Raw genomic sequence first — 11,126 nt, forward strand, 5'->3', positions numbered from 1 at the left:
CTCCCTTCCTTCATCCTTTCTTTCTTTTTTCTCTTTTTTCCCCTCTCTCCTTTCCTTTTCTCTTTCTTTCCTTTTATTTCTGGTAGTAAAGGGAGATTGGATTGATTATTCTCAGAACAAAGTGCCGGAATTGATGCACAGATCAGTAGTGTCCTTGTTGCAGTGGCTGTCACACGAACTTTTGGAGATCTCTGGAGAAAACAGAAAGAAACTGAAACGGTAGGCTCCGGTTTTTAAATGCATAATTAGCTCTTATCTGTGCCTTTCACCTTTAATATCTGGAATTGGCCTCTTCACACCAGGTTCTGGGTAACCTGCCAGATCTAAGGGTGATATGAATATAATGAACCTGGACCATCCTCCTATGTCATTTCCTTGGTATTTGCACAAACAGAAATAATTATATGGTTGGCTGCCTGAGGTTGGGGGCAGGCAACTTTGAATTCAGAGAAATGTATGTTTGACATGGAGAGGTTTTTAATAATGTGTTTCACTCAATTGATATTTAATAAAATAGCCCTGTGAACATTTGTAATTCAACAAACCCTGTTAAGTAGAGTTATTTGCATGAATATGTAGAATGCTTTTTATCTACCTTTTGCTATAACTCTTTAGAGACAATATTTTTATTTCTGGATGATTAAAATGGTTAAATTTATGTTATTTCAAAATGAGCTATGATTTAAAAATAAGATATTTTTATGTCTCAGGATCTTTACCAACATGAATGCATGTTCCTATCAACTTATATAAGTTATATATTTTTACTGTAAAATTGAATTGTGATTAATGTTAACTGTAGAGGTTCTGCTTTCAAAGAAAGCAATCTGAAAAAAAGAAAAACACATTTGTGGAAAGAGAGAGAGGAAATAAAAAAGACAACAGGCACAATTGCTCTGTTTCTCATAGGTAAACTATATCTTTCATAATAAATAATCTGTATCTTAAAATATCAACGACTGGACAAAATAATTTTGGATTAAATTTACATTTTTAGATACTTATAACTGACTTAGCTTATTTTAACAAAATATAAGTAAAGTTGTTTCTGGTTTCCATGTTGTTTCTCTTTTGTGCTCAAAGAGAAAATATTAAGAAAGTTTCCTTCTAACTTTAAATCAGACGATGAGACTATTAATGGCATGTAACTGCTAAGAGCTGTATTTAGAGATTAAAAGAAAAGAAAGGAGAAAGTATGTATTTCCATGGTGCAAACATGACCCAGGATTAAATCTCAAATGACTTTCCTACTCCTTTCTCTGCTGCCAACGGTGGTGTGCATGAACTTCCTTTTATACTGCTCTAATCTCTCCAGGGGAAAAATAAAGTTATAATTTGATTCAATTTTATTAAAAAATTTATTCAATTATTCAATTACTATTTGTTAGAGAGATTTGGATCATTCAGCAAGGAATATTTCTTCCCTGCAGCTACTGTAAATCTCAAGTATGGTAGCAAAAGCATCAATATTATAGATATAATTCAAGTTTTTCAGCCCAGGGAAAGATTTTACCAGCCACACCAGCAAATATTTGGATCACATAAAAGCTATCCTCTATGAAGTTTGTGTCAGAGGAGGGATCTTTCTTAAATTACAGAAAATGTTCTTTGTGCTTGTGAACATATCCACTGCTCTACCTTGCTATATGTTTGCAGCAATATTTCTGTGAGACAGGAGCCATCTAGTTTATCTATTCACTTGAGGGTAATGCAATATGGTCCTGAATATTGTAAATGTAAATAAACACAAAGTAGTACATTGACTCCTCCAAAAACTTCACTGAATTTACACCTAGAGACCCGTAGGAATGAATGAATTCGATTATCCCTCTTTGCACTAGCTAAGAGAAGTGAAGAGGAGAAAGAAGAATGTCTTACTCTCATAGAGAATTTTGGCATCAATCAGATGCCCTGAACCAGAAAGAGAATTTAACTCCTTCTTCTGACCCTTACCTGTTTCTGAGAAGAAGGACCACCGATAGTCCCGTTTTCCTTGCCTGTTAAAGTGACCTGCCAAAAGTCTTCCTTTTGTTCCATAGGCCTTGAGAGTCAGTCTCCAGAACCCTTGCCAGAGAATAAGAAATGACCAAAAACAGATTCAAATAGTCTTGCAGGAGCAATGATAAACATCTGAGATTCTTTTATGCTTTGGGAAATAACATAGATTGACAGTTTGCATTTTACAGTTGGATAAACTGAGGCTCACAGAGTTGAAGTGACTGAGTCAAGTACCTCTATGAGTCTTTGGCAGAGAAAAGGCCAGAACCTAGGTCTCTTGATGTCTTGCCCAGTGCTTCTTTTACTTTCTTTATTGCCTAACAAGGCTTGAAGATTAAGAGACACATGCATTATTCATTGGGAAATGTTAAAATATGTCATTTTGAAATCACTCGAGAAATTCTCAATACTAGAGGCACACTTCAGGCTTCTCCCAAGGGCATTGATAATGTAGCAAACCTTGATTTTGGGGCTTTACCACTGTTTTCTTGCAAGGATAGGTGAGAATTATTCCTACTGTGCCCACAGAAAAAAATTCCGAAATGCAAATCAATACACACTAAGTGCTATAATACAACACTGACATAGACCTGGCTATGTATTAGATGCTTATGTGCTATACTGAGTGCCAAGGCAACAGTTTGTCCAAGCTATAAGATAAGAGAGAATATTCAGGAAGTCTTGAGGTGTCGGAGATTCCAGACTTGAGAAGGCAGTCAAGATTACAGGATATCTGCCTGGCAAAAACGGGCATATCAAGCTTAGGGAAAAGAGTGAGGAAGCTAAATATATAATAATTGGTGGTGTGTGAATCCTTAAGAGGATGCAGCACTTAGTGGCTTGACTATTTCTAATGTTTATCATATGACAGAGTGATACCTGGGATTAGAAAATTAAAGTGGGTTTTCTTGGTATAGTCATTGGAAGGCAATCGGGAGTGGAGAGTGTGCTTCAGAGACATTACTTTCATTTGTAGTAATGGCTGCATTAGGATGCAGGCAGAGTTCCTGAGAAATAATCAGAAATGTGGGGTATTAACCAAAATCAAGTCTGTATAGACTCTGGAGACTTGGGTATGGGCCAGAAACTTCACCACTCTGAATACCTACTGAGGAAACCAATATTTAAATCATTAGCCATTCTCAGTATGCGGGTCACATAGAAGCATGACTTGTGCTGAAAGCATGAGTCAAGGCTGTCCATTCAGGCTCAGTTGTATCTTGGACAGAATAATTACTATCTCACCAGGTACTGAAAATATATACAAATGTCTGCCACCAAGTCTAAAATCCCTTAACTCCTTCATTGCTTCTTGGCACTATATTTGTTTCCACCAAAAGCTTTTGTTCCATCCCACACTATTTATGGCAGATAATGGCAAGGATTTTTTCGCATTCTCAGTAAGAGACGAAAGGCTTTAATATTGTTATAATTATAATCAATTAGCTAAGATTCTTTTCAGCTTTACTTGGCAGATCAGATTCGGATATATCTCATAAGCCAATAACATGTTACCAGATATTTCTTGTAAGCTGATGACTTATTTTTATATGATAAAATAATTTTTACAAGTTATTTATAAGGTAACAGCAATGATACTTATTTACTGTTTGAAGTATTTAATATTTTTAAGTGACACAAGCTGGCCTTTGAGTTTGTTCTTTAAAACTAAAAATGTGTTATCCTGTGTGGCTACTTTTGAAATGTCAGACCAAATGGTATGCTGAAAAATAAATGACATGTAAAGGACAGTGATCTATTATTTATCAGAAGTTTTTTAATTTAATTTTATTATTAATTTCAAGTATACAGTACATTGGTTAGACATGTTTTTAAGCCATTCTAAAACTGCAAAAAGAAATGTTTTCTTGGTTTTCGTGATTAATGTCACATCAATAGATATGATAAAACCACCCTGATTACAGAGGCAAATTAAATAATAAGACAGTGGCTCTAAACTACAGAAACGATTTCTGTCCTAAATTAACTATAAAAAGTTGGAGAGCTCTTTCTTTCTGTTCTTCCCAGGAAATGGAAGTGGTTGAGACTAATGCACATTTGGCAATTTGGCATATAATGTGCATATTAAAGAATCAAAGATATGCATTAGACATACTTGTAAAGAATCTAAAGTAAAAGGCTGGTGATATCTTTAAACACAATGATATGAAAGAGCTAGATAAGTTTTATAATATAATTTTATCAGAATTGCTCTAAGATATAAAATTATGTTTACGTATGCCTCTCACAGTAAAAAAATAAATAAATAAACGATTATCCAAATAATTTAGTTAATGTAGATAAAGAAAGAGTATAACCCAGGTCCAATAAACAAACTTTTCTTCAGTAAGCACCGTATTGTTCTCTTGAAATATTTCTTTTGGCTTGAGTTGTAGGGACCTATATTTTCCAGGTCGTTATTAATTTTTGTACTAAAGATTTTATACATTTAATATTTTAAAGATATAGTTTTTGGCCTTTTCTTCCCACATTCTCATAATAATAACAATAGCATCTTCCTATCTTCTTGAGTCCATTTTTGATCGGGATTTGATTAGTTTGTTGTTATTTTAAAATATTTTTTAAAACTAATTTCCCTTTATCCTAACATCTTTTAATTATGAAAGTACTAGGCTCTTGTTTTCTAAGAATGTGAGAGTTAAAACTAGGGGGTATTGATTTTTAATAACTCATAAAACTAATTTGATATAGTAAAGGAAAGTTCAGTTATTTCAACTAGCATTAGTCTCTCTGAAGAACCACTAACAATAGAAATATGTGGTTTTTCCCAAAAGCAGGCACAGCCCATATTGAAGCATCTGGTACAGTAATGCCTTTCCTACTGAAAGTCTATGGCCTCCCAAAGCTTAACAGAACTAAAAAGAAAAAAAAATGACTCTTGGTGAATTTTACATCAATGGATATAATAAAGCTACCCTGATGGTGAGCTACCGTGCTGAAGCAGAGTATGAATATGACAGACTATGAAGTGGTCAGTCTATATAACCAATCCAGATTGATCAGGGAAATAAGATATGGGGCCTGAATTACCCAAAGTGGGGAATCATCTATTAGATTTTAGGCTAGTCAGCTTTGGTCTGGCCTTTTGCTGAAAGATCCTTGTGGTCATGTAAGATACAGTAAACTTCCTTCAATTTTGGACCATGAAATTTAATTAAGCAAAGCACTATGAAGACATTTTGCAATCTGCAGAGAGAACAGTGTTGTTTCTCAGAATTCAGAGAATATGACCTGGATCATATTTGACATAGAAGTACTTTTTAATAACCATTTTGTTTTTTAAGTTAAAGTTGTAAGAATTTCACATTGAAAAATATCATCTGTGTATCTGTTCAAGTGTTTCCTAGGGGAAAAACATCACTCAGGAAATTTAAAACTGCCTGACCTCTGGGAATCAGTAAATCTGAAAATCCCTGTAACATGATCCAATAGAGAAGAGATATTAAGGTTTATTATACTGGGTTGTAAGTTACTCCCTTACTGGAACTTGGGCCAAACATATATAACTGGAGTAGAAACCTAAGTTGAACCAATATCTAAAGCATATGGGCATGATGGTTAATTATGCTGACTCCTCTCCAAATGCTGTGGAATCTCTAATATGTGGGTGTCTTTGATACAGCGGATAGAGATGCAGTCTTTTTCCCAGACTTTTCATTTTAGTGATACATTTGGGAAATTCTTGGAAAAATTTTGGATACATATGAAATGAAAATTAATGGTGAACCACCCTAATATACTCCCTTCCAAAGACTGTATGATATTGCTTTGGAAATTTTAAGTCTAATCCAATAATATTTTCATGCTTTAACCCCCTTGTCATATTGGGTCAAAGAATATAAAGTACTTCAGGAAGTGGTGATCAGTTCATTACCTTTTTTCCTGTAAATTTCAGCATGTTTATTAAAAATATGAAATTATTTTCATATTAAAAATGTGTTAAAAATAAACTGAATTTTACTTAACCTTTTTGTGGGTATGGAATTATTTTGTTTTAAAATTTTATTTTAGAAGGTAAATTAGTTTTGATTTGTTCAGTCTCACTCCTAAGCATGCTGACATCATTTTCCTCATGGAGAATTCTAAGCCTTGGCCTTGTTCTATTCTCACTGCTCTGGGAGGCCAGTCTGGTTTTTATAGCAAAGGGAAAATAATCAGAATTCTCCAGTGTGATTTAAGGGTTTAGAAGCACATTTAGTTGCTCCCAAATTCTCCTCAAAGCTCAAGCTGTGAACTTCAAACCGGAGCCAAATTCTTCACATGAACTAAGGATCAACACTGGGTTCAGAGCATCCCTGAGCTGTTGATTTTCTCCTCCAAAGAACTTATGTCCTATTCTAAACTGAGAATCGTCCTAGAAATGACTCAGAAAAAAAACTTTTAAGTATCTAAGCAGCTACAGAGAGTTTAGGATTCACCGGGTTTTTGAAGCATGTCTAATACTGACTCTAACTTTGATTTTGAGTTTTCTATCATTAAAAATAATGATTCTTATTTATTGCAAATTTATGATATACTAAGCATTGAGCAAGATCTCTTATATTTTCGCAATAAATCTATTATTTTCCCATTTCATAGATGAGGAAACCAATGTTAAAGAAATTAATAACTTTCCCAAATTTGTTCAACTGTCTTGGTTAACTTTCAAACCCAATTCTGTTCATTGCCAAAGATGTTTCCATCATGCTATGCTGTCTCTATATGATAAAACCACATCTCACTATTTTGTCTTCTATTTGAGAATCAAGAGAGTTCATAATAGAAGAAGTCAAGATTCACCAATTTAAAAATAGGTTTTGTTATTATTAGATTTAGGCTGAGTGACAGGAAATGGGGAGGGAGGATAAAACACATAAAATACAGAATAAAATGGATAAAAAAGAGATCATGGAAAGAATAGATGAAATAATTCAATTCTTTTTAGCCAATATCTATGACATGTTTACTATTTTTCCAGTGTAGTGTGGGTAATAACAGGAGTCATATAAGATATAGCCTTTGCTCTCATGGAGCTTATTTACTTGGGGAGGATAAAGTAGGACATATTAAATCTGATTATACAATAGCGATTTAGAAGAAGTTATGTGATTTCACATTTTTTTTGCCTTAAACAGAGGGACACCATTCCCATTCACACTAAGTTGATGTGATGCGAAAAGGAAATCATATTAGAGCTTTTGCAAAAGATATGCTTTCTTATTCTCAATCTAATCTATGTTAGAGCAAGGTTAGAGCAAAGGTTCTGAATTCCAGATATAAGGCTATATCAGAGACTAGGACAGAACATGTGGTTTTAGATGCAAGTCAAAATTAACATAAGGAAAGGGCTCAGAAATAAAGGTGTACATAAAGACTCTCCTATATAGGTCTGGAGAAATAGATTGATTTACGTGTATAGTTGTCTACTGGCCTCCTATTGCACTCTATGTTGGCTATACAGCACCAGAATTGGAGAGAAAATTATACAAAATTGATGCTACACACCAACCATAAGAAGGGAAGGTAGAGCTATATTTATAAGTCCTAAGGAATGTTTTGATGGGGACATGACAGAAACATATCTGTACCAACCAAGAAAGGCTGCTTAAGACTGTGAATTGTGGATTGGATATGGCTACTGGACAGTTAGGGTTGTGCTGTGAGAACTCTTGGTTGGATTTGCAGTGATGAATTACTAGAAAGGAAGCACACAGAATTTCTTCATATATTTTCCAAATTTTATCTAGAAATGGGCCTACCAGTTCAAACTTTTTACTAGACTTAGACTGTCAGGACCCAAAGAAACCGAGGGATAACTTAGTCCAACTCCTTCATTTTGCATATGAAAGACTGATGTCCAGAGATAGAAGGGACTTTCCCAAGGTAACACTACTAATTAATGATAAGGCCAGGATTCGAAGCCTATGTCTCTAACCAGTGCTCCTTCTCCTACACCTGGCCTTATATCAGCTTAAGTGGCTGGTCTTGGGAGTTGAAAATGCCAGCAAGTAAAACAGAATAGCTTTAGAGTATATGGTTGTTTTAGAAGAATTTGATAACATGACCTCAAAACCAAAACTCATTTTTGATATCTAGTCTGACACTTGCCCATAAAATAGAATAGATGAAGTGCCTTAAAATGAAGATTGTTTTAAAGGACTAGCTTGAAGTATGTTTGTTTAGATAAAAGCTGTTATGTTGATTGCTTATCTTCTATCTTATCTGCCCTCTCCTCTTTGTAGAATTCCCTGACAACATTTATTATACAATATGGCATTTCAAGTAGTTCTACTACATCACACTGCCTAAGTCTGCCCCCTTTAAGTTCCTTTATTTCCCTTATGCTACTAAGTAAAATGCATCTCTCTTTGTATTTCATCCCACTTACTTCCTAAGGTGAAAACTAGCTTATCTGATTGATTACAGTTAATGAGTTAATGTAAAAATCCTCCTTGTATTTTCATTTTATTAGGAGATTCTTGGAGACAGAGTACCTTAAAGTATTGTATTTATAATGGAATATTTCAGGCAAGGTGGCAAGCCTGGGCAAGAGATCATTGGGTAAAGTGGAGTAGAGAGAAAAGAGGTGTGGTTTTTGATGCTCCTAAACTACCCCTCATAGGAAACCATCTACAAGCATTCCGAGGATACTTGTTAAGCAGTTTTGTGTAGCAGATAATTTATCATTGAGTACTTGCTGTGCTGATATCCAGTGGCCAGCTGAATCTCTCTCAATATGTATTCACTAACCAGTGAAACAATTATGGTCATGAGAACTCAGAAAAGATTCTCAATTGAGAAAAAAGTCAGCTTATGTCCCCTAACTGTGTTATGAGTTTGACTAGAAGCTGTAGGATTTTTCTAAGATAGCTTATCATAGTTGGGAGTGACTTGCGAACCCTGGTCCTGACATTCCTAACTTCTCTCACCCATTCCAAAGGCTGCCAAGACAAAAAGAAATGCCAAATGGTAAAAAGATTCCCACTCACTCCATTTTGCTACCACCAAGGGCTAATTGTGACTCTCTCCATACTCTCCTTTGCACATAGTAATCCATTTTGGGGGGTCTCAGCTTCCACCTGTTGTAGTTTCTTAGCCCTCTGTGAGCATCTTCTTCAAGCAGCACTTGGTCACTGTTCTATGTTATTTTCAGGCATGAATAAATTAATCCAGCCAGATTCCCCATGGCTTCTCGGGAGACCCTATTGCTCTGATTAAAGAATTTCGCCATCCCTGGAGAAAACAGTAGGTACTCAAATATAGTCTTGACTTCTGTTTTAGCATCATCCCTTAAAGAGCACTCTTTCACTCTGTGAGCCCTGGGCAGGTACTAAGAACCTTTACTAGTAACTTGTTCCACATTTACTTGTCCACTTGATAGATTACTAAGTAGGTGATGGCCAGGTTCTCACATTCTATAAATGTAATTTTATAGAATGCAAAAGGCTGTGGTTTCTCAATATTTGGTAGAATGTGATATTCTTTTTAATAGTGCCTTATGAGTCATATTTGAGCCTGAGGCAAAGGAAAAATGTTATACCAATCTTGTCTTTACTTGTTTTTATATTATGTTCATCATGGATTTGCATTTAATTTAAAAAATATTGCACTAAAATATTATGTATTTTGATTATTGAGTTATTTGGCAACTCCTTAAGTTTTTCACTCGCCTCACCTTAATCCTTTATTTCCATTTTGAAAGTAAGTCTATGTACAGATTATACAAATGATTTCAATGGCAAACTTTTAAAAGAACGTATATGTAAATACATATATAAATATATATATATATGTGTGTATGTATGTGTGTGTATATATATGTATGTATATATGTGTGTATATATATGTACATATATATGTATATGTACACACATGTATATATATATATACATATATATATGTATATATATTAACAAAGCCATGTATTACTCCTAATTTTATGCGGGTTGTACATACTTCCTCCCCAGAGAGTCTGCATTAAGGAAGGGGATGCAGCTTAGAAGGAAGATTACAGTGGTTGTAGGTGAATCCTGTGAATAGTAGGCAAGTGTTTATTCACTGATTAGTGAGCTAAAAAGTCACTGAGTCTCATGGACATGGACAATAGACTAGTGGTTACTAGAAGTTAGGGGAAGAGGGGGAAGGGGAGAGGTAGATGGAGTAAAAGGGTCACATATGTGGTGACAGAAAGAATTCTAACTATGGGTGGTGAACATACAATGCAATATATATAAATGCCTTACTGTTAAATTGTACACCTGAAACTTAGAATTTGTTAACCAATGTCAGCATAAAAATTTTTACAAATAAATTATACATTAAAAAAGTTAAATACTCATTGGAAAAAAAATAAAGTAAAAAAAAGTCACCGAGTCTTAGTTTAGATCTGAAAAATGCAGATTACGAAGAGAAATTTTTTTTTTTTGGCTTTGTTGTATGGATGTCTATTCTTAGAAGTGTATAATGGAGCACCAGCCTAGATAGCTAACCATCGTAAGGGACCATGTCTAATACTTAAGTTCAGGTTAAAAAATCATTAGCAAAATGAATGCATAGGTCATTTAAAAATGTAGAAAATAGTCACATTCAGTTATATCCCTAACCAGGAGATCACGGTTTTAAAAATTAATACAACTCCTTATAGTGCACATATTCTCTGTATGTGAATATGTCCATATTTAACTTAAATATTTAGTAAAAGGGTTTATGTATATCTGGAAGCCAAATTGAAGCCACTTCATCCTTTCTTTCTAGTTACATTTTCTAATAAAAAGGAAAAGAGGATCTGTTCAAGACTAAAGTCTTTTTTCCTGATGTAATTAGGGTGAGTATAGTTGGAAAGCTCAGTGAGACAAGGAGAAAAAAATCAGGCATCTGTTGAAGCATATTATGCTTGTAACACTCACAAATTAGTAATTAATAATAGGTAGAGTAGCTTATACAGCTAATGATATAACTATTATGAAACATAATTATCTGTTGGCTCAAGCAGAATACTATGCCTTCTTTGGAGGTATTAACAAATGAAAGTGCTGACTGAGCCTGAATCCCTGTTGTGATATGAAATTCAAAGTACCCAGAGGAAATTCAAATGCATTTGAATTTATTAATAGATATGAAAGTTCCTA

General features: G+C 34.3%; 1 protein-coding gene across 4 annotated transcripts in view; it reads left to right on the forward strand.

Annotated features, from left to right (window-relative positions):
- GPR174 (G protein-coupled receptor 174) overlaps positions 1–11,126 on the forward strand; it is a 39,326-nt gene that overhangs the window by 2,110 nt on the left and 26,090 nt on the right. For 3 of the 4 annotated variants that reach the window (XR_003047537.1, XM_006916151.1, XM_006916152.1), the window contains exons 1-2: positions 57–219; positions 9,152–9,243. The exons of the other annotated variant lie outside the window; for it this stretch is intronic. The gene's annotated coding sequence lies outside the window, so the exon portion shown is untranslated. Of the gene's footprint in view, positions 1–56; positions 220–9,151; positions 9,244–11,126 lie in introns of those variants that run through there. 4 annotated transcript variants of the gene reach the window in all.

The sequence above is a fragment of the Pteropus alecto genome, unplaced genomic scaffold (assembly GCF_000325575.1).
Source record: "Pteropus alecto unplaced genomic scaffold, ASM32557v1 scaffold126, whole genome shotgun sequence".
Lineage (NCBI taxonomy): Eukaryota > Metazoa > Chordata > Mammalia > Chiroptera > Pteropodidae > Pteropus > Pteropus alecto.